Below are 24912 nucleotides of genomic sequence, written 5' to 3'. Positions count from 1 at the left end.
ATCTGAAGGACCACCATCAGTTGTGATGAATGCTTCTTAAATCAGAATCATGTCCACACTTAACTTTTCTAGGTGTCAATAAATTTTTATTAAAAGATAAAAACTATCTTTCCAAAACAGCCACTCTGCTGGTTTTGCGATTAACTGCCGGCAAGCCCTGATTTCCCGAGTGGGTTCAAACCATGAATCTGCCAGAGGGGCCTTTTAGTTTGACACTGGGCTCCTTCGGGAGGCACCAGAAAAAGCATCATGAAGGTTCTGCTGCTTCTTGCCATGTGACCTCTGAGACATCCTCACCCCTGTAGGGCAACATCAGTGGTATGGGAAATAGACCCAAGCAAATGGGGTCCCTTGAAGCGAAGCCTAGAGCTCTGCTCTAAAGAGTAGATGAGGTATAGGGGGGACTGGCTGGAAACCAATATATTTAAACATAAGCTATTTCCAGCTTTCCTTTATGGTATTAACCCCACACCAGTTCCACAGGATAACAAGGAGTAAATCCAGCTTGCTCTGGCTTTTTGTAAATTCTTCTTATATAAAAAATAAAAATCTTGAACAAGATAAAACCTTCACTTCTTTGCATTTGATATTTACAGATGGTCACAAACTGGGCCACGCTTGTGAAAATACTTAGGAGTAATACAAGTTTTCTGGAAGATCTGCCATTGCTTTTCAACAAACTACTTTCCAGTGCTCCATGATTGTCCTGTCTCCAGTTGTTAACTGAGTAGCCAGTTTCTTTTATTTAAAACCTTTTTATTAAATTGATTTATTGTATATACACATATGCATAAGTATATATGCATATATATAAATGTATATATATATGAATCATAGTGCACATATGGAGATCAAAGCACATTGCAATGGAGTCAGTTCTCTCCACCCTGTGTATCTGGGATTGAACTCAGGTCATCAGGCTTGGCAGCAAACACCTATATGCACTGAACCATCTCGCTGGCCCTGAGAAATGTGTTGTTGTTTTTAACTCCAGCACTTTCCCAACGTAACTTACAACCATGTCACAGAATCAATATCTTTGCTAATTGGAAATTTCCCTTTACAGCTTCTTTGCATTTCTTTTGTATATATTGCAAGAGCTTATTACCCCATCATCAGACTAATCAACAAAAACACTGATGTTTAGGGTGGGTATTAGGGCAGAGGCAAGCTTCAACAGGGTGTGTTTCATAAAAGTAGTCAACACCTTGGCAAATATTTTCTTATAAATACCATTTCACTCCCCTAGGCAACTTTGAAAGGGCATGGCATAGGGCCACCACCATCCTCGCCTACCTTTCACCCCCTTTAGCCCTTTCCACACGTTTCCATGGCAATCTTAGTTAAAATTAAAAGGCTTCTTCTGTTGCCATGTACAATACTCCATGGGCCACTTTTCCGCTCTGCTTTCTTTCCAACACCCACAAACTGTGTGTTCCAGTCACTCATTTGTGCATTCTGTCTCCTCCACCATCTCCATCATTAGGAGACCTGCCTGAAGACAGAATGTCCGCCTGTTTGGTTCACTGCTCATCACCAGTGTCTAGTCCTGGAATGGGCTGGAGCTCTGAGTGTAGCCAGTCTCAAAAGCACATGTAAAATAAGTGAGTGGATGAACAGACCATGAAGACATGCCGGTATCTCAGAGGTCAATGTGGCTGATAGGACTAGGTTGTAGGTGCTCTGCCCCATTCATCTAGGGAAGACCAACAGAGTCCGTCATGGTTTGCTTAGGGGCTACTTGGAACACTCGGTGAAAAGGATAGGATCTTGGGAACCAGTGATAAAGTAGATTAGTAATGTCTGCCCTGGAGCATCAGAAGTGCTCACAGGAACAACAAATATTTGATTTAGGACAAACAATTTTTATTTATTTATGTTTTTCAGATGGGGTCTTGCTCTGTAAGCCAGGGCAGACTTTAAATTGAACCAATCTTCCCGTATTCACGTTTCAAGTGCTGGCATTACAAGCATGAGCTACTATGCCGTTTAAGTACTCAATATCTTAAATCTTATTTATATCATACAAAGAAGACTTTCATACAAACCAGTCTTTATGAAGCATATCTATAATCTTAGCACTCAGGAGGTAGAGGCAGATGGATCAAGAGTTATCAGCCTCAGCTACACAAGTGAGTGTAAAGCCAGCCTGGGCTACATGAGACCCTGTCTCAAAGCCCAAACAACAAAACCCCACAGCTTTAGCATTTGTTGACAAAGGTAAAGCAGCAGGACTTTGAATAAATTAAAGGGAGGGGGGGGGGAAGCAAAGAAGGATTTGGACAAACACTGCAGGACACTCGCACACTTCCTGTCACTGTGTCAGTGAAGGAACCCCACATAGTCCCCATTCTGGACAATCTCCTGTCTCAGCACATGAGTCAGCCTGAGTCCAGCCCTCACTTCCCGTCTTTCCTTTGTCAGAATAAGGACACAGCTGAGCACTATGCACAACAGTCCCCAACCTGACCTCCAAGGTCACTTTGGGGCCTCTCCTTCCCCGAGACTCCCTTGGAATCAGACAGGTTTAGTATCCCCAGCTGCTTCAGAAAACTGCCATCAGACAGCACACCTGCCATCAGATGGTACCCAAGACAGCACTTTCAGTTGACACATACCAATTTCAACTCTCGAAATCCATTTTTTTTTCCAGAAAATTCCAACGAAGCTTTCCTTGGACAAAAAAGGTCACAATTTAAGTTCATAAAAATTATAAAGCCCAGCCAGGCAGGAGCTTCCCTGTGCCTAGAATCTCCGTCACTTGGTGACATTGAACCACATCTGCCTATGAGCCCCTGTAGGGCAATCACCCTGTGCTGCCAGCCTGGATCTCATCTGGGGCTGGAGAGATTCCACAGTCAGACCAGGGCTGCCTCAGCCTCCTGCCCACTTCCTTGAAGCCCTCCCCTAGCCAGGCTGGAGGAGAGATCTTCATTAGAGCTATCATTCCAGAGGCTGCAGGGCTCTGTGCAAATGGCAGCGATTGCTCAGCAAACACGAGGGTCACCCGGCAGTCTAGATAAATAGACACACACCAAGCTTTCCGTGACCCAGAAAGCCCTAAGAAAATACGGTTTTACATAGCGAAGAGGGGAAAAAATGATATCTTCCATCTAAAATAGCTGATGAGTATTTTCCCCTTCCACTTGGGCAAAGTAATAGTTTGAAGATGAGCAGAGAATTTGGGGCTCTTTTGCAATTCCCTAAGGAGTCATTTGTGGGAGAGATATGAGCCAGGGAGAAGAATGGGCTGGATGGGATGCTCTACTGCAGTGGGATCAGGCCAGGCAAGGAGGAAGTACAGTCAGAGCTATTTTCAGTAGCGTTCTGCTGTCTGGTGATGAAGCCTCTCACACACAGGGCCATGTGCTTCTTGAAGGTGAGCACTGGGCCCCTGTCCCAGATGACCCATCCCTTCCTGCTGGCCAGCCCTCCACAGTGTGTGATAGTTCCTTAGTGAATAAGATCATGCATCTCACTCTTATGCCCCTGTCTTTAGACTGTGATGCCACATGCTTCAGGCTCCTGTGTGTGTGTGTGTGTGTGTGTGTGTGTGTGTGTGTGTGTGTGTGTGTGTGTGTGTTAATATATATATTAACTTAAAAGTGCTAAATTTCATTATAGGCTGCTGTTAGTGACTTTGCGGTGTAAGGCAGTCTTAGAGGCTCTGCTAGAGCCTGGTAGGGATGCTGAAGGTTGGGGAATAGTTGTGTTTGTAAGTTACAGTGTCATGAGCCGTTTGACCAGATGCATTTTTACATTTTTATGATATGTGGATCATCTTCATTCATTAATACATGTTGAAAACGGGCACCAGCAAATCTTTGTGATTCAGTTTCTTCCTCCACAACACCTCCAAGTATTCCTCCACAATTTATGACCCATGCTGTAGGCTCCAAAGTAGCATTCACATAAACATCTTAACATGAAATCTCTTAAGGCATGTACTTTCTCTTCCTCATTGCCTCAACAAATTCCTAGCCAAAGCCTAAAGAAGGAATGGTTTACTTCGGTATAATTCTAGGGTACAGCCATCATGGAGGAAAGTTAGTTCATCAAAAGCATGAATCAGCTGGTTACATGATATCCACAGTCAGGAAACAGAGAGAGATGAACACTGGCGCTCATCCCATTTCCACAGTCTACTCAATACAGGATCTCAACCCATGGAATGGCACCACCTACATTTAGGGTAAGTTTTTCCACTGACCTCAACCTAAAAATTCCCTTCTGGATACACGCAGACTTTGTCTCCTAGATGAGTCTAGGTCCTATCAAGTTGATCATTGGTATTAACCCTCATGGCAGAGAATTACTAAGAGCCACTTACATCACTGCTAACCCAGGTCAGCAGCAATTCTAACTATTTATTATTATATAAGAAATAAAGGTGTGTCCCCAGCACTGACTGAAACTGTTATGCAAGGATTCCTCTTTAGAACACTGCCATCATGGATGATGATGCCCAGATAGTGTGCCCCAGGTCCTTAGCAACAAATATCAAGAGGTGAGGTCACCCTGATCAGCTTGGCTAAGTTAAAGCCAATCACAGACCACACATTGCAACTAAAACCCAAGTGACTGCTCAGTCTTTGGAGTTCCTGAAAGATGCCAGAGTGAACAAGAGGTCATCACAAGGCAGGAAGGATGGCTCATTGCACTTTCTCACCTGTGAGAGAGATCTCCAAAAAGGAAGACACAGTTCTCTCTCCCATCCAATTCATGGAATTTCATGGCTGCCTTGACTGCCTTAGTCAGCTCTTCCATCTCTGGAAAGGGAGAACCTACTGTCAAGGTGATAGAGAAAGGTTGAGTTCTCAGGGTTGTCTTTGCCCATGAACTCTAGTCCATCAGTAGGGATCTTTTTGCCCTTTATTACTTTCTGTATACACTAACGATTTTTAATTGAATGGCTTTTTGATGTTGGAGGTTTCTATCTCCTATTATTTTCTGTGTCCACAGATGTACAGTTTCCAAGTGTACTCTCCTCTTCTGTAGGCTATCCCTTCCCTGATAATTGTTTCCTTTGTTGAGCTGAAGTTTTTCAGTCTAATATATTCAAGCCTTTTTTCACTGGTATTAAACTATTTATGAGAAGAACTCTCAGGAGCTAAACACCTCCCATTAGGCCCATTCCCCAAAACTTTGCATAAGGATTGAGTTCCCAATGTGTGCTTTTTTGGAGAGCAAAAAACCATAAATGGACTCCTACCTAATTGTAATTTCACCACTAACATGCAATAATTAAAATGAAAAGACCTAGAGAATGTTTTAGCAAACATTTAACCTACTTAATAACTTCAAGGAAGTCTGAGGTTCAGAGAGATATTCCCAAACACATGGTGATGGCTAGTTTTAATCATCAACTCAACACAACCTAGAATCACCTGATACTAGACTCAGTGAGGGACTGTCTACACTGGGTTGGCCTATAAGCATGTAAGGGGTTGTCTTAATTAAGTTAAGTGATTTGGAAAAACACAGCCTCCTCAGGGTGGCATCATTCCCAAGGCGTGTGTGTGTGTGTGTGTGTGTGTGTGTGTGTGTGTGTGTGTGTGAACTGTGGGTATGACCAGCTGCTTCAAGCTTCTGCCATTATGCCTTCCTGCTATGATGAACTATAATCTGGAACTATAACCTTTCTCCCCCAAATTGCAGTATATTTTATCAAAGCAGCAGAAATTAAATAGAATACTCATGAAGCATCATAGCATTTCAATGTAACTACTTCAGGATGTTAACAGGTGTTGTGAAAGGGGACAGTGATCAAGTGTGCCTTAGAGACACAGATTAAAAACCAAACTTTCTTACTACAGGACTTCTCAGAACCTTTAATAAGCTTAGAAATTTCTTTCCTAAATTTGAGAGAGAGAGAGAGAGAGAGAGAGAGAGAGAGAGAGAGAGAGAGAGAGAGGAATTGATGTCCGCTGCCCTTTCCTGACACACATGCCTTCTGCTGCCTGCAACGAATTTGTCTCCCAGTATAGACATGCTCTCCTCCTACCTAACCCACAACCCCGTGTCTGGCCCACACATCCACCTGGTTTATTCTATTTTCTTTGTCTCTTATCATTTCCTGCAGCTCAGGAAGTACAAATTCACTTGGTAGGCCAGGACTGTGTGACCCCTTAGCAAGGAAAGTTATTTTCAAATCAAGAAAAGCAGAGTCAGGGCTGGAGAGATAGCTCAGCAATTAATAACATGAACTGCTCTCATGGAGGACAAAAGTTCTGTTTCCAGCACCCACGCTAGGCAGCTGACAACCACTTCAGGGTATGTGATGCCTTCTTCTGGCCTACACAAGCATGTACATGTATCAACAGACACATTCACAGACACACACATCCACAGACACACACACATCCACATAATTTAAAACAAAATAAATCTTAAAATAAGAAAAGCATCAGCATTTATATGCCATGGCTTCCTGACTGTGACCAGCTGCCTCACTCTCTTTCATCACAGCTAGAACCATTCTCACGAAGAGGCCTTAATCATGGTGGACTCTCAAACTGTGATTCAAAATGAAACCTGACTTCCTTACAGAGCAAAGAGGGGTCATGGTACTGAGTGCAAGTCTTAACTTTGTTAATATCATTTTTGTGTGTACCAGAACCTTACAGTATGTGTGTGGGGGTGTGGGTGACGGTACCCATGGAAATGAGAGGTGTTGGATGCCCTGGAGCTGGAGTTACAGGCAGTTGTAAACACGGCTACTTGGAACCAAACTTAGGTCCTCTGCAAGAACAGAGCTTGTACTTAGCCACTGAGTTATTTTCCCCCAACCCCCATTAATATCCTTGTATATAGCCATAAAACATGACCCAACTGGGACTCCCCACCACCCCCCGCTTGCTTTTCAAATAAAGAGGCACAGTCAAATGATTCCTCTTTAATAACTGTATCTAATACCATCAATGTCACTGCCAATGTCTCTTTGATCACCCTTTGCTAGGTCTGAAACAGCCTGCCAGGTCAAGGGCTTACATGGAATCAGCCTTCCCTGCTATGAGTCTGTGTCCTTCCCTCAAAGTCTCCACACACCTTCCTGTGCCCTTATATACAAACGTACAGTTAGGAGTTAGTCACCTTCCCAAGTGTCTTCACTTCGCTTAAACAGATTAAACAACTACCAGCCCTCGCCCACACAAGGTGTGCACAGACCACACTTCCCTATTCCCTGCTCAGTGCCCTCTCTTAGGCACCCTGGCCTTCCAAATATGGAGAACAAGACCTTATTCCCCAGCTGCCACAATAATCACCATAGCTACCACCCTTCAGAGAGCAACATAAATTCCTATCAGGTCCACACGCTGTCACCATGTGTGTCAGAGCTGACTGTCCAACCTGCCACAGCCAATCCATGCCACTTTGGTCATGATGGAACAGCCTCGGGGAAAATCGTTGGCTCATTCAGCTTGGCTTCAGCTGCAAGCAAAACCTGCCAGACCTCATTCACCTCTCTTTCTCTCTCCCTCTTCTCTCTCCTGTTCGTGGCTTTCAGACAGCCTTCCCCGGGGAGCACCATGTCTCCTGTGGTTGGCCTCTGCATGCATATAGAAATACTATCTACATAATTTATCACTCTGAACGCATTTACTTCCCTTCACTACAGAATATGGACCACTGTCTGTATCAGGGGAGCCAGGGAGATTTTTACATATTGAATATGCCTTTGCATAAATATGTCATTTGCTGATCATTGGGCAAACTGTATTCTTTAACACCTCCATGCCATTGCTAAGACTTGTTCCCTGGCTTAAAGACACCCTTTCTCCTGACTTCCTTCCGACACACAACTAACAATAAACAACTTTCCTTGCTTCAATTTTCATGTGAGAATCATAGGATGTGGTCCAGGAAGTTTGTGTGAAATGCCCCTTTCATGGGCTGGAATAGTATGTGTTCCATGCTTGGACACTTAGAACTCCTACTTCTGCAGTCATAAGGTTCAGTTCAGGAATATATAGATGATGTAAGCAAGTTGATGACAATCAGCCAAGAACTTCTGCTCCCAGTTCTAAGGAAATGTCTTCTTCACATGCAGATGCCAGGGTGGCAGAATATTTTCCCACCACTAAAGAAACTTTCCCTGTCCCTTCTTGAACATGGCACAGCAAATGGAAAGGAAGAGCTTCCGGAGAAGTGAGCATATTTTTCAGGACATTGTTTCATCTTCAGGATCAAGCCGTGTTTGAAATTAGCATCATCCACTAGCTCCTCAGATCTGTCATCCAAAAGCTGGTGGCATCAGCGGTGGTGTCGATTGGTGATGGTGGTGATGGTGACGGTGATGGGTGGTGGTGATAGTGAGGATTGCCTAAGTTGGTATATGGTGATAGATTGGATAGTATCCATGCTATCTTAATCCTCCTTTAGATCATTGCTACATAACCTAATGAACAAAGGATTGTTTTGGCACATGACTTCAAAGAATACTCCCCATGTGGTAGGGCAGACATGGAGTCAGAAAGCTCCATGGAAGAAGGGATGCAGATGAGTCTATTCATCTCTTTATATCTTGGAAGAACAGGAAGCAGAGGGGGTTATAAACCTGAAGACCCATCCAAACGCTAATTTTTCCACTTTTTTTAAAGGTAGAACTCACCCCCAAAATTTTCACATCCTCTGAAAATAGTACCATTTTCTGGGTACCAAGCATTCAAACTCATGCCTGTGGTGGTATTCTAATTGTACTGAAATGTGATTTTGATTGTATGTTAATAAATAAAGTTGCCTGGGGGTCAGAGCTATTAGAGCTATAGAAAGAGCATGGCGGTGGTGGCACAAGCCTTTAATCCCATAGATCTCTGTGTGTTCAGGGATACAGCCAGCATTGGAGACATACGCCTTTAAGACCTAGAGGGCTGTACATACAGACAGTGACGAGGCAGTCACGTGTTTGGGTTTACAACCAATGAGTAGGCAGAATGACTTTGAACCGAGGGACACACAAGGAAATAGCTCTCTTTCGGGAAGCTGGGACAGCAGGAGGAGGGGTGAGATTTTAGCTCTGAGCTCTGACCTCTGGCTTTCTCTTTTACATTGTTTCTGTGTTTCTTATTTAATAAAACTGTTGGATACATCTACACATGCCCAAGTCATATATTCTATCTGTAGCCTTGTAGGCTTATGGCCATCTCATGTTACAGAAAACTGATTCAGTCAAGCCTCAGAGTCCACAATCATAATAGTACCAGTGTTATTCAAAGTCCAAGTCTCAAGACAGCATCGTAATTTTGAGTTTCTGTTAAATTTAAAAAGAAAGAACTTTTATATTTCCAATGTGATGGCATTTCAAAAGGAAGGAATAGGAAACTGTGCAGGAACAACTGGACAAAAGCAAGACCAGAACTCAGCAGAACAAATACAGGATAAGCAGCTCCACATCTGGCATCTGAAGCTCATGATGGTATCATCTGGGCACCAATGGACTCAGGAAGCCCTACTTCTCTAGTTCTTTTGTGTGTGGCATGTGTGGTCTCTCTTGGGTGACTCCGCTCAAGGCCTTTTTCAGTGAGCATCCCATGTTTCTAGCATATCCAACATCCTGGAGTCTCCACTGTAACTTGGGCTTTACATTCACAACTTCACCCATAGCACACTCAGGAGTGGCATGCAGGGAATCTAACCCTGTTGTGTGTTACCTGGCCTCAATAACTTCTGGAAACTTGGTGCAGCCTTTCATGATACCATCACTCTTGTATCTTGAATGCCTGTAAAACCAGTACAATGTGCAAAATAGCACCTAATTCAGCTGTCAGCTCAAGATATAAGAATGCCTGCCTGAAGGAACCTGGGAAATCATTCCCTAAGGTGTCCCTGCTTGAGCGGGATTCTATAGAGGCCTTTTTTTTTTCAGTAGCTCTCTTTTCTTTTAAAAATGCAAAATATTTATTGAGGTACAGTACCCCAGATACTTAAATATACTTAAATAAACATTCAAGGCTTCAAAAATTCCATTAGCCATTCTTAAATGTGCATTTTGAAGATGAAATTAAAATTAGAATATGTAAATAAATAAAATTACCAGACTAATTACATGGTAGAATAACTACAGTTGAGTGATGGACTATGATGGAATGTAATGACCCATCCATGGAAGGGTGGATGGTTTTGACTATTTGATTTGAGATAATATAAAGTTATTAAAGGAGTATTGTGCGAGTTAAAATTGTTACATAAGCATATTTCATGACGTTTCAGTATTCCCATTATAGATATGAGAAAAAGTTAAGCTGGTTTTACATTAAAATGTATATTTATCATGTTGTTTTCATGTCAGTTGTGTGTTTGAGATGATTAATTGAAGGATTAATTATTCAATCCTTCAAGTATAAAAGGAAATTTTACAAAAGGAAAAACCACTTTCTTCTACATACATACCTGGGAAGTTCCAACTGAAACAAAGTTTCTGCACTGTTTTTTGTTTTGTTTTTCTCTTTATTGATACTTTTATTTCTTAGATTTACATACAATACATTTTGTTCTTATTTTCTCTCCTCCTTCAACTCTTTCCATATCTTGTCAACTCCATGTTCTTTCTCTCTTAAAAGCAAAAACCAAACCGAACCTCCCCACACACACCCCAAAAAACCCACATATACAAAAGAAAAAAGTCTTGGAGGGCTAGAGAGTTGTCTTAGTGGTTAAGGGCACTTGTTGCCATTCCAGAGGACCGAGGTTCAAGTACTGGTACCCAAAGGGCAGCTCCCAACCGTCTGTAAGTCCAGTCCCAGGAGAGTGGTTATATACTTGTGTCACTCCACTGAAGAAAACTGATTTTTCTTCTCCCAGCAGCTCTCAATTGCAAACAGTTTCTAGAATGGGAGTGAGACCTTGTGCCCACTTCCTCTGCTCCATCCTGAGATGTTGTCCACCTTGAACTGGTACAGTCCTGTGTGTACTGTCACAGTTGATATGTGCATCAGCCCTGTCTTTCATGGAAAACACTGCTACCTTGGGGTCTTAGTTAGGGTTTCTATTGCTTCAATGAAACACCATGACCAAAAAGCAAGTTGGGGAGGAAAGAGTCTATTTGGTTTATACTTTTACATTACAGTCCATCTCTGGAGGACAGGATCTCAAGCAGGGCAGGAACCTGAAGGCAGGAGTTAATACAGAGGCCATGGAGGGGGTGTTGCTTAATGGCTTGCTTTCCATGGCTTGTCCATCTTGCTATCTTAAAGAACCCAGGACCACCAGCCCAGGGATGGCACCACCCACAATGGGCTGGGCCCTCCCTCATTGATCACTAATTTCAAAAATGCCTTATAGGAGCATCTTCTGGAGGCATTTTCTCAACTGAGACTCCCTCCTCTCAGATAACTCTAGCTTGTGCCAAGCCAGCATGCTTAGGGTCATCCACTACCTCTGATTCTTATAATCTTTCCATTTCCTCTTCTGCATAATCCCTGAGCCTCAATGGCAGGGGTTTGACAAAGACATTTCATTTGGGACCGAGTGCTCCAAAGTTTCTCCCTCTCTGCACACTGTCCAGTTGTAAATTTGTATTAATTATCACCTACTGCAAGAAGATGCTTCTCTGGCACAGACTGAGCGATGCAAATTTCTTAATTCAAATGAGGTCAGTCCCAGAGCTTTGGGTGGATAGGATCTTATCCTCCAGGCACTTTCCCTTTTGCCCCAGGGCCAAGTGTTCATTAACTGCCTCTTGCTCATCAGTGACGCTAAGGTAACAATTATAGCAACTTTATCTGGTCTTACACTACCTTCTTCATTCAAAACTTCAATCCTGTTCTTGCCTACTGCACACTTTTCACTGCTTTCTGCTTTCTCTCACTGTAAATCTGACTAAGAGCAGTGAGCAATGGCTACCCCACTGCCTGGATGCTTTACTACCAAGAAATCTCCTCTATCAAATGAGTTAGTCCACTGACTTTGTGTTCATCCTCACTCCAATTTTCAGGATATGGATAGAACATAGCAGAAAAATCATCTAATGTGACAGAAATGGCCTCCAATCTTGACTGATTCTTTGATCTGTTCTCAAACTTTAAGTGCACAATCTGTAAAGTTTAAACCTTAGTGCCTGACACACCAGAAACGTGCTTCCCCCAGTTAGCATCTGACATCCCCCAACTAGCATCTAACCTCCCCCAACGAGCATCTAACCTCCCCCAACTAGCATCTAACCTCCCCCAACTAGCATCTAACCTCCCCCAACTAGCATCTAACTTCCCCCAACTAGCATCTAACATCCCTCAACTAGCATCTAACCTCGCCCAACTAGCATCTAACCTCCCCCAACTAGCATCTAACATCCCTCAACTAGCATCTAACCTCGCCCAACTAGCATCTAACCTCCCCCAACTAGCATCTAACCTCCCCCAACTAGCATCTAACCTCCCCCAACTAGCATCTAACCTCCCCCAACTAGCATCTAACATCCCTCAACTAGCATCTAACCTCCCCCAACTAGCATCTAACCTCCCACAACTAGCATCTAACCTCCCACAACTAGCATCTAACATCCCCCAAGTAGCATCTAACCTCCCACAACTAGCATCTAACATCCCAAAGCAATGCCTCTAGCTGGGCATCAAATATACAAACACGGGTGCTGAGGAGACATGGTCCATATTCAAGGCACAAGGATTAAGGTGTCAATGCCTTCAGTGGTGAAATGTCACTAGTGATGATTCTGGAACACAACCCAAATGAAGGCTTCCCACCCGAGCCTGTGTCACCTCTGGGGAAGTTCACATCTAGTGACTGGAAACATTGGGGTATCTACAGTTGAGACCAAAGTAATTCTGGTAGACTATCCCAAGGCCATTTTGAAATGCTTGTCGTGTCTCCCAAAAAAATTCAGTAACATTCTGTGCTCCTTGCTAAGCTCCTGCTACATACGACTTTTGTGATTCATGCCTTCATTCTGCGGAACCATCACTCCATACCTTGCAGCTAATGGGCTGTGTCTGACCCCTCTCCTTGAAACTCTAACCTCTAAGGAAACATCTTTGTTTTCTGGAGCCAGTTCACTTTGCATAAATCTATACTCATCATGAACAGAGGGATATTTGACATGTGTCCCTGTGAAAAACCTACCTCATTCTCACTGTTGGGGAGGTATGGAGGATGTATTAGTCATCTAGTACTGTGTAACAAATCATCCCCAAATTTAGCACCCTAAAGCAAAAGCACAGCTTCTGAAAGGAAAGAATCCAGAAGCACGCAGTTATGTGACCTGTGATCTCTCTCACAGAACTGGAGTCAAGATGCCAGGCACAGCTGCTGTCACCTGAACACCTGGTGGAAACTGCTGTCTCTACTTCAAAGTGGTGCTTCATGCTGGACACAGTATTTCAAGTTCATAACCAACACTTGTGAGGCTGATGCAGGAGGATTGCCAGAAGATCACCGCCAGCCTAGGCTACAGAAGCAATCCTGTCTTGGTAAAAGTAAAACAAAGCAAAGCAAGATGGTGAGTCACAAGGCCAGTGGCAGGAGGGCTCAGTCACAAAGGTCAAGTCTCCATCCCCACCCCCACAGAGGTGCTTGTTGGCTCTCCTTACAGCATGGAACCAGGCTTCCCTCAGAAAGACAGCAGAGGGAAAGCATGGAGGAAGCCACTATGGACTTGTGTTTTAATGCCAGATATCCTCCACTCAAGGAAAGAGGGCTGGCGAAAGCACACTGTCTTGGAAAGGAAGAGTCTTGAGGTAATTTGAAGATCCCATTTAAACTGTAAAAACCGCTGTCTATTACCTTCAATAGCCACCAGAAAATCCCTTCCAATCCCCCGACAAAGGGATCTTAATCCCGCTCAGCAGCTGCCTGATTGTTTTTCCCTCCAAACACAACAAACCATGCAGCAGATCTTGTTTTCACTCTTTGCTCCTCAGAAACGTAAAACCACAACTATAGCTACCTCCATCCAGGCTAAAATATGAAGTAGCTTCATCTCTAAATTTTCTGACCTTGTCTCTCATTTTCTTTTGACATTTTACTTGACTTTGCTATAAGCTTTGCATGCTAATGAGCTGACTTCAAACCTTTTTTTTTAGGACAAGGCATGGTCTAAACAAAACAGTAAGTACAAGCATACAAATGGATACGTACACATTTGCTGTGGGATTATCCTTGTGTTCACTGTGAATATGTATTACTCTCATTGGTTAATAATAAAACTGTTTGGCTTATGGCAAGGCAGGATAAGGTTAAGTGGAACAATCAAACTGAGGACTGAGATGAAGAAGGGTAGAGTCAGGAGAGATGCAATTGAGCTGCCCAAGAAGCAAGATGCCAGAGTACCAGTAAAGCCACAGACCACATGTCAAAACATAGATTAATAGAAATGGGTTAATTTCAATGTAAGAACTAGTTAGTGATAAGCCTGAGCTATCAGCCGAGCATTCTGTAATTAATATAAGCTTTAGTGTGTTTATTTGGAACTGGGCAGTTGGGACAGAAAAATTCCACCTCCATCTACACACATTGAAAATAAGTCTCTTGATTTGCCCATCTATATTTCCAGAGTTAGTGCATCAATTTTTTTTTAGGGAACCCAGGACATTATACCCAACAGAGCCTGTGGTAAGGAGAATCTCAAGGGCACTTAGAACACCCACAGACCCATTTCCCATCAGCAGTGTACCATGCTCAGTAATCAACCGTTCCACTATTTCCTTTATTTAACCCTCAGAATATCCTCCAGAGTAGGTACTACCACTTGCCTAATAAGGTTTACAAGGGTAGAAAAACAGAACCAGGGTTACCTTCCGGAAAGTAGTAGAAGAGTCAAGATACTAACCTGGGACCACTGCGTTCTGCAGCAAAGCTAAACATTGCTGCTGCTCTGAGCAAATGGGAAGCTATTTCATAACATTAGGAAGGCCAAAGCTATGCTGGAGAGACAATCTAGAGGCACCTGCCACTTCCACCAAATGTGCTAAGAGGAGGCCAACCCACACAGGAATGGAGTAAGCCATGATGACTGCTAGGATGATGGGCTACACAGTCAGTGGACAAGATGAAGGATGCTGTATTTGTATAGTCCTTCTGTCTTGTTTGTCTCCCCAATCTGAAAGCAAGCCATGAAGACAATTATCTTAGGTTTCATTTCTAAGTCTGAAAAAACACTAGACTAAACAGGTGTCTGTTACATAGTCAATTAATTAATTCAACTAATGAATTAAAGAGATAGTGCCTGATAGTCTGGGGGGGAAAGAACATGTAAAGATGGGGTAGAAAGGGGAAGGAAGGAAGGGATGGGAAGGAATGAGGGGTCTATGAAGGTCCCTAGGGAGAAAAACGGCGGTGGGGGGAGTTCTCCATGTCTCTCCCTATTCTACTTCCTCCTTCTAAACCACCTTAAGCTAAAAAATTTGATCAGTTTGGCTCCCAGACTGAGACACCAGCTGAGCTATGTTTGCAGGTGAAAAGGTCCAATGCACATTAAAGATCAACTCTCAAGTGTTCCTTGTCTCTTCCCTAGTGGACACTGGCATTGGAGCAGAAAGTAATTCTGGCTAGCTATCACTTTATCACCATTAAACCCTCTAATAAGTGATACGTCTCAAATCATAAATATTAGACCTGTTCCTGGAGAAGAGATCAATAGGTTAGTGCTGGCCACTTTCAGAGGGAGCAAAGCTTGGCAGATGAATGGAAAGGAGCTGAGGAAGCGTAACAATGGGGCAGGTGGCCATTGTTCTTTCTGTCTGATCTGGGCTCAAGTTGTGGAAAACACAGAAGGCTCTGCTGAGGTGTTGATGGATTGAAGGATGTAGGCTGGGGCATGATGGCAGCACATCAAAAGGCAATGAGAGTAGTCAGCATAATCTGTGACAAGGGGCCCCCACACACACTCAGCAGTGAGTTTCCAGAACATCCTGTGTAGAAGAATTCAGAGCCCCAGAGCCCCCCTCTGAGCTCTAAGAGCAGTGTGCTACCATCAGTTAGTAATGTCTGCCCTGGGCACACAAAAGAAGCACAGGGAGACAAGACACATGTTTCCCATAACTGACCTCTTCACAGTCCCATCATTAGTATCCTTCCAATACCCTCATCTCACCAGTCCCTGCCATTTCCTATGTCCAATTATTCCTAAAACCTGAGACAAGACGGGAATTTTCATAATTCCCTGAGACATAATTGTTGTGTCATAGTTTCCTTCAGATAAAATGGTGCATCCTGGACAGAAGATTATTAAACTCAGGTTGTAAACTGCTCAATAGCTTCAAGAAGTCCCTGAAGCTGACAAGATTCACTAGACCCCTCCTTACCCAAGCATATACAAGCAGTAAGGATGGAGAGACACTTTTAGACCAGTTCAGCTACCTAGAAGACTCTCAAACAAGCTGCCCACATAATGCTTTGCTGCCTGGGAGAAACAGAGACCAACCCAGCTGCCTGAAGAGGCTCAGACCACCCACGGCCAACTAAGCTACCTGGAAGAGACACCCTTCAGCTTGTCAGGCTACCTGCAGGCTGCAAGGTATGCTCCGAATCTTCAGCTTTTGTGAAATGTCACCCATGTTGGGGTGGGCTTTGGTGATGCAACTGTCTTTGAGTCATTTCTGCTCCTGTTAGTAACCCCAAAACACTCATGGTTCACCAAGTTGAACTCTAGTAGTTTCAGTGTTTTAGTCTGCCATTATTTCCCTATCTGCAATGAGAAGATATTTGTTCATATCTCTTTAGGAATAATGTCACACAACAATGATGGAGTAGTTCAGGAAGTGTGTCTCCAGGTGCCCATGCAAGCATGTCTGAGTCATCTGCTGCTCACTCCCTACCTCCCCTTTGCTGTACAAATGTCCTGCCTTGGAAAGACCTGCACCAGGAATGGGGTAAAGGAGCCATTTAGTCCTATGAAAATGTCCCCTTAATAGATAGAGCCACACCACGCCCTCGGGATCTGCTGTGTAAGGCTAAACTGTCTCTAAATAGAACATGGCTTCAGGTTTTTCCATGGGGGACCTGCATCAGCAATTCCATAAGTAAGCCACCGGGCAAAAGCGACTTTCTCTCCAGCATCCGTTGCCCCTAGCAAATCACAGCTATGCAGAAAGAAGCAGGCTAAGGAGATGGGGTCACAGCTTGGGAGGAGAGGAAGAAGCAAGAAGTAGATGAGACCCTGACCTCACCTCTCAGGCTCAAAGTTGCTCTCCAGCCAGTGGTCTTGGCCCCCTGGACTGTGAGCATGCTGTCCATCCGTTCTCCCAGAGTGCTCCATGTTTTTTCAACAGGGATAAACTCAGTTTACCTGAAGGTATCAGCTGCTCGTCACTCCCTCCAGGAACTGTCTAAAGCCTAACACCCATTAGCATTATATTCTAGTCATCTTTTTCAGTCATCTACCCCTTGGGAGTAAAAGCAACACCCAGCATCTGTGGAGTGCTTGGTATGTTCTGGGTGCTTTGCTAAGCATCAACAAAGGTCACTTCACTTAAGGGACAACAACTGGACAGGGCCATGTTCTCGCTGTTCAAAGGCCGGAATGAGTTCAGAGAGGTCAAGGGTCACCTACACAGCAACACATGCCTTACAACCAAACAAGCAGCAGAACCATGTTTAAAACTGAGCCCTGGCTACTCTTGTGGAGGACCTGAGTTTGGGTCCCAACATCCACATGGTGATTCACAACCATCTGTAACTCTAGCTCCGTGGAGTCCAATACTCCCTTCTCACCTCCTCGGGTACCAGGCAAGGCATGCATGCAAGAAAAAATACTTATATACACAAAACAAAATACCTCTTAAAAACTAAAAAGCAAATAAACAAACAAACAAAAACTAGATCCAGGCCATCAAGTTGGCTTAGTGGTTTAGAATGCAAGCCAGAATGAAGTTTAAAAATCAAAAGTTCAGGGAGAAATCCGCAGTAATGCATAAACCAGATGAAAGGGTGCATGTGCAATCCTGGCACTAGGAAGGTGGAGGCAGGCTGATCAGAAGCTGGAGGTCATCCTCAGCTACAGTTTGCTCGAGGCCAGCCTGGGCTACAGGAGAATATGTCATTAAAAAAAGAAAGTTCAGGGGAGGGGGCCAGTCAATGTCATCTGAACTATAACTACCCTCCCTGCTACCTGGTTTCATCATGCAAATAGAAAATAACAATCCTACCTCATCAGGTTGCCACAAAGATGAAATGAAATAGTGCATAAGAAAGCATTCTCAGGGCAGGAGAGATGGCTCAGTTAAGATGGTTAAGAGCTCTTGCTGGTCTTGCAGAGGAGCAGAGTTTGAGTCCTAGCATCCATGTTAGGCCATGAAAACCTGCAACTCAAGATCTCTGAGATCTGAGCTCCTTTTTCTGGCCTCTATAGGCACTGGTATACATATACAAGCACACATCCATATACACAAAGAAAAATACGTTTTTTATAAGTGTTCTAAAAACTTTTACACTCCTAGACACAGTCCCTCCATGTCTATTCATAGAACTTTTGTTTTCAACAAACAGGTTCAGACAGATGCCCAGGATAGAGATTCAAATGTTGTAAATGTGAACCTTTAAGAGATTTAAAAAAAAAAAAAAAAAACCCTTAGTCCAAACCAAGTAATCCAAACTGGTGTGTTGAGGACCCAGGGCACACAAAACCTTAAAGTATAGTTAAGCCTCAAACAAGCTGTGTCCCATCTGATAGCTCAGATATCTACAGTAGTCATCCAAAGTCTCACAGCAAATAAATACAGCTGGTGTTTTGTGCAGAGTTCAGCTGGTGTCCCCAATGCTATTTAATATTTCTAGGGAGGAGATGTGTTCTTTCATCTGTAAGCACACACACACACACACACACACACACACACACACACACACACACACCTGCCTCACAAGAGGTGAGCCCTAGAGAGTTCATCAGTACTGACCTCCACAGCCCCTAGCCAAGACTCCAATACTCCCTAGCTTTTCTCCTCAGTTCCCAAGTCCATTGTTCTCTAAGAAATCCACAAGGGACAAGCACATCAGCAAAGAAGGGATGGGCAAAGAGAAACCCATCTTTTTATCAGCCTTCACCATGCTTATAACTTCAGGCCGTGAGGGAGAAACAAGAGCCATAAGCAATGCTCACAGCATCATCTCAGACACAGCAGAGAATGCCACACACATACATATACCCGCCCACCCCAGTCCCAGGAGCAAGGGCTTCTCTGCTGTGTGGCTTTTCTTATTGTTCCGTCTGGGAGATGGGATCCAATGAAAGCAAATGTGAGGGGTTTAGAAACCCCACAAAGTCGTGTCTGGCTCACAGATCTCCGAGAGAAGCCCCAGTGGCACTGTTGTTCTTTTCAGAGAAAGGAAGCTAAGCCCTACCAAGGAGAAGCTGAGGCTGAGCAGCTGGAAGGGGAGAGGGGACAAGAGGGTGAGCCTCTTCAACAAGTCAAGAAGGCTGGTCCTGCTGTGGGGTTCAATGGATAGATTGTGAACTCTGAGGGAAATACTGTAGAGAGACATAGTTATGCCCCCATAAGAAGGACATCAACATAACATGATTCAGTGGGTTGACTGAGAGCAGAGTACTCACTTTGCCACCACAGTGTTTGAGAGGTTGGGACTCTCAGAAGGAAGAACACAGAACATATCGACATATTTGTAAGGATGAGATGCCCAGATAGCATCCTATGCTGTCCATAGTGAAATTCTGATTTCAGTGGTACAGTCCAGTTACCAAGGTCATAGACTTGGTCCCCAGTTGGTGACACTGTCTGTGGAAGTTGTGGAACCTTTAGGAGACAAAGCCTTTCTAGAGGAAGTCCATCATTGGGGGTTGGGCTTTGAGGATCTGTAGCCCACTCTTTCTCCTTTCTTGCATTCTTGCTCTCTCTTTCTCTCCCCCTCTCTCCTTCCTGTGTGTGGATGAAATGTGATCAGCCATCTTCCTACATTTGCCATCTTCCTGTTACCATGCTTTCTTACTATGATGGATGTCATCCCTTTGAACCTGTAAACCAAAATCAACTCTTGCTTTCTCAAATTGCTTTGTACGGAATGTTTTGTCACAGGAACAGAAAAACTAACTAATACAACTAAAACAAATAAATAATGAATAACCTCAGAGCCTCTGCTTTCACAACTTTTTAGTATATTATCCACACAGTTACTTAGCCTCACAGGGTTTCAGTTTCTACTGTGAAATAGGGGTCATAAAGGAGTTCTCTTGTGGAGCTGGTGTGAGATGTTAATGTGTAGTATTTTGAGAGTATTTTTCACATAGTAAGTGCTAAGAATCAATTTAGTATCTACACGTGACAGTGGCCTTCTGGGATACAAAGATAGCTGAACACATACGAGACAGACAGGTCCCTGTTGTGAAACAATCTTTTTGTACACTGTGAAGATGTGTTGCTCTCATTGGTTTAATAGCTAAATGGCCAATAGCTAGGCAGGAAGAAGTTAGGCAGGACTTGCAGACAGAGAGAGAGCTCGCTGGGATGAAGAAGGATGGAGTCACCAGCAGATTTGGGGAGAAGCAAGATGAATATGCTAAGTTGAAAAAGGTACTGAGCTACATGGTAATTTGAGTTATAAGAGCTAGTTAGTAACAAGCCTAAGCTGTCGGCCAAGCATTTATAATTAATAATAAGTCTCTGTGTGATTATTTGGGAGCTGATAGGCAAGACAGAAAATAACACCTACAGGTCCTCATTTCTATGAATAAATAAATACATATGATTTCAGATACCCTAAGACCCTTAAGAAACAATAGTATAATACATGATGGTGTCTTTGAGAAAAGAGCAAGGAAACAGTACCTAAGATTTGAGCTTGCCATATCTAGAAAAAAAAGGCAGCCATGATGTTGTAGGGGCACCCCAGTAGAGGAGATTAAAAACACAGAAGCCCAAGGCAGATAAAGGCTTAATATGTTAAGAACAAAAGAAAATAAAAGACAAATTCTGCCTGTGGGGCTTGAGGCAGAGTGAGGGAACAGGGAGAAAAGGATGAGAAATGAGATCAGAGATGTAGACAAGTTTCCCTCACACAGGACCCTAAAGGTCAGGGCCAGAAGCTGGGGTTTTCTTCTGAGGCACATTGAGGCCACTGACAGATTTAAACAGGTGAAATGTTGTATAAGTTACATTTTAAAGAGATCTTATACTTAATGTATAAAAGTGAAGTACCAGAACCTTCTTGAGCAATCTATCCTCCCTCTATGTGCAGACACCTTCAGGCCCTAAAAAGCAAAGCTCAGAGCTACAAGATCAAGGAGTCAGGGCCCCTGGAGAGGCACCAGGGCCACCCCCAGCTGACCAGCAGCACCAATATGATGCTGTTACAGGGCTTTGTTTTGCCGAGCCAACAAGATGGAAAGAAGGGAAAGAGATAGAGAAGGAAGGGGGAAAGGAAAGAGAAGGAGACAGATGTGGGGCCTGGGAATGAACCCCACAAAGACTCTCTAATCCACTCAGTGCCTGGAACAAATCAGTCAGTTGCTGTTGTATGTTAAATGTGTAGCGGGGCTCATCTAAGGACCTATGATGTGGGTAAGAAGCCTCCATCACTCCTGAGGTACTGTTTGTGAGAGAAAGCACCAATAAGGACTGTGAAAACCAGAACAGCCTCAGATGACACTCTCCAGCTCAAATGTCTCTCTCCCTTCACGAACCAGGTAGAAAGTGAACAGTACTTCTCTTTGTCCAAGCCTGGACTGCCTTTCTGAGTCCTTGGTGGATGATCAAGGTTGGCTTCTAAAACCCCAGATTACAAGCAACAGGGCGTGGGCTGCTGAGTGACAGGCAACACTGAGCAATGTTTCTCCCTAGGTATCCTTCACCAGACACAGGTCCTCTTGAAGCACGGTTTGGACATCTGGTGTACGCCTGGGTTCACAGTCATGTATCTGCATACACTGACTAAACACCTACTTGTACCAGGCTCGGCTCCAACTCCTTGCAGTGTTTGTGGAGAACCAAACAGACACAGTCCTTGTTCTTTTCTCAATACATTAGTCAACAACCATGTACAAGACAGAGCATGTCCCCAGTCTCCTAGCAAACAAGCAGATGCTGATAAGGGCTCAGGAGAAAATGACAGAGTGCAGTACCATAGCACGTCTTTGAGGAAAGGACAAGGAGCCATAAAGTAGGGCAAGCGGAAACTGGCGCTCTGATAAAGAGGAAAGAGAAGCATGGGAGGGATGTCAGCCATGTTTACAAGTATGATGAAAGCAAAGCCAGGGGGGAGTGGAGAAACAGTTCACAAGTGGATCAGGCTATGAGATGGCTCAGTCGGCAAGCGTGAGGACCCTAGTTCACTCACCAGAACCTACATTTTAAAAAAAGCCAGGCAGAGTAGCATGCTTGGAACTTCAGTGCTGGGAAAATGGAGACAGAAGGTTCCTAGGGTTTGCTGGCTACTGGGCCTTACCTACAGTTGTGTAGCAACACCCTCCAAATCGAAACATTTTCACTCTAGAGGGAGGTTCCTGCAGACCTAGGAAGTAAACAATTTATAAGTCTCGGGAAGTCCTTAAAACTTAAAAATTTTGCAACACCCCCCCACACACACACACACTAACATACACAGTAGAGAGAGTGGGGAGTTTCTGAAGAGAGAGGAGGCTCTCCAGTCTGAGGAGCTGCCTGCGAGGTGAGCAGGGAGCTCCAGGGCTGGGCTTGCATGAGTTGTCGCTCTTGCTGAGGCAGGCTATTCAGTGATGCAGCTGCCTTGGAGTTAGCAATGTTCTGTAAGTAATCCCAAGAAATTCATTGCTTTGCCAAGTTGGTTGTGATGGTGTCTGTTTTTCTTGTTTTGTTTTGCTTTTTTTTTTTTTTTGTCCTTTCACTGGGCCCTATCTCAGGTAAGTAGACATTTGTTTACTTTCCCCCAGGAAAAGAATCACACAACATATATAATCCCTGACCACTTCGTCTTGTCCTCTTTCTTTCTTCCTACCTCCTGTCCTGTCCCGTCATGCCTTCCCTTCCCTCTGAAACCATAAGCCAAATAAGTCCTTCCTTCCTTAAGTATGTCATGCCCATCATTCACAAATATCATCTGAGTTGGTCAAACAATGCTGTCCTGGTTTTCTGATGGCAAGTGTCAACCTACTGATAATAAATGTGCTTTGGGGCATGGATGAGAGATTCTTAGAAATGACAAGCATGAGCCTGGAGAAATGACTCAGCCATTAAGAACACTGGCTGCTCTTCCAAAGGACCTGGGTTCAATTCCCAGCACCCACATGGCAGTTCACAAACATCTGTAGCTCCAAATCCTGAGGATCCAGTTTCCTCTTCTGGCTTCCACAGACATCAGGCATACATGTGATGCAGGCAAAATACCCACGTACATAGATAAGTTTTTAAATGACAAGAGCCACCCTGCAGAATGTGTTCATGTCCCAGACTCCTTTCGTTTCCCTAATGTGGCCCTTGTCATGTGGCCCAAGGTAGGGGCTAGAACTCCAGCCCTTAAGACTATCAAGCAGGAAGCATTAGTTTAGAGACCTGAAGAAACTCACTTCCCTGCTCTGAAACAGTTTTCCCATTTTTCATCCGTCTGTTCCTCATCGCTCTGATGGTGGCCTGACTGTCCGAATGGAGGCTGAGTGCATTTCCATCTGAAGCAAGAAACCTGCCCTCTGGTGACACAGCCATACAGAACTGACTGGGAAACTGACCTTCAAAGACTCCATTTTCCTACTGGTGCTGGGGAGACGTATTCTCCGGGGAGCCAAAAGGGTAATTGCTTCTGCCTCTGTTTGGAGGGCGCTGACTTCCATACAATGCCAGCCTCACCTGCAGGTTTAATTTAGCTCTTTTGTCTGCGTCAAACTCCCTGGAAACCATCCTTTATGTGGTGCCAAACATATCACACGGCCGGCCACTTCTGGCTGAATTTAGACTTGCCCTTTCCACTGAAGATCCTGGGACACTCGGACTGCCTGGTCAGGTACTTGGTCTTCCATCCCTTGGGATCCTGGCTCTCAGGGCTGTGGGTGATCGGATCCTACCACTGGGTGTCAGCATTGTTTTGTCCTCGTTAAGGAAAATGAGCTATTTGTGTGGCTGTGGAGTTGTCTGCACAGTAGGTCTGCTCCAGTGTGAAGACAGTCACTTCTGGCATGTTAGGCACACCCCCATCATCCTGGAGGTCCAATCCCAGCTCACCTCAGCTCTTTGCCTGGATCATTGCAACCATCCACCCCCCTTTTAATTCTTCATCTCTCAAGTCTGTCTTTTCCATGATGCTACAATCAGAGCTCATTTGGAGACTAATGACCTCCCTTGCTACTATAGGCTTGCAAGCAGAAGCTAGACAAACACCTGGCAGGAATATTTGTGGAGAAAAATACATATAAACACCATACAGGTATAAACCTAGATGCATGTTGTCTTTGTGTGTATATGTGCATGTTTTTGTATATGGCTAAGTGCAACTAGACTCCCTGTGGTACCTCTTTGGCCCAGAGGTCCCTGGGCAAGTTTCTCAAACACAAATGGAGCTCTTGCTTCTTTTCCTGCTGGAGAAATTTTGGTGACTCCCTGTTGCCCATAACAGAAAAGTCTAAGCAGTTCCTTATGCACCAAGCCATCCAGCTCAACTCTCTGTCAGGAAAATCGGCTTTAATATGAACAAACTTTCTCAAAGTGAATCCAGGCCCCCCATCCTACCCTGCACCTTCTCTCTAGACTCATGAACCTGTGCCTTCTGGATCCCCTTCTGTGGAGGCAACTGCCTTCCAGAGCCTCCTGCCCGGAGCTGGTAGGAAGTTCCTCCCCACAGACTCTGCTCAGCCTGAACTCTGCCTTCCTGCAGGCACCAGAGCCCATCAGTCAACAGAGCTTCCAAATGGATTGAACTCCCCATGATGAGTCCCCCACAGGCTGGACTATAAACTGCTTTTGAGGGGATCTGAGGTTTTTATCTCTGTGTCCCCGACTCCCGTCATGTATCAGGCAGAGAGTTGATAATCCCCAAATTCTTCTTGAGCTG

This window comes from Peromyscus maniculatus, chromosome 8 (assembly GCF_049852395.1).
Source record: "Peromyscus maniculatus bairdii isolate BWxNUB_F1_BW_parent chromosome 8, HU_Pman_BW_mat_3.1, whole genome shotgun sequence".
Lineage (NCBI taxonomy): Eukaryota > Metazoa > Chordata > Mammalia > Rodentia > Cricetidae > Peromyscus > Peromyscus maniculatus.
Note: the sequence above shows the minus strand (reverse complement) of the source record.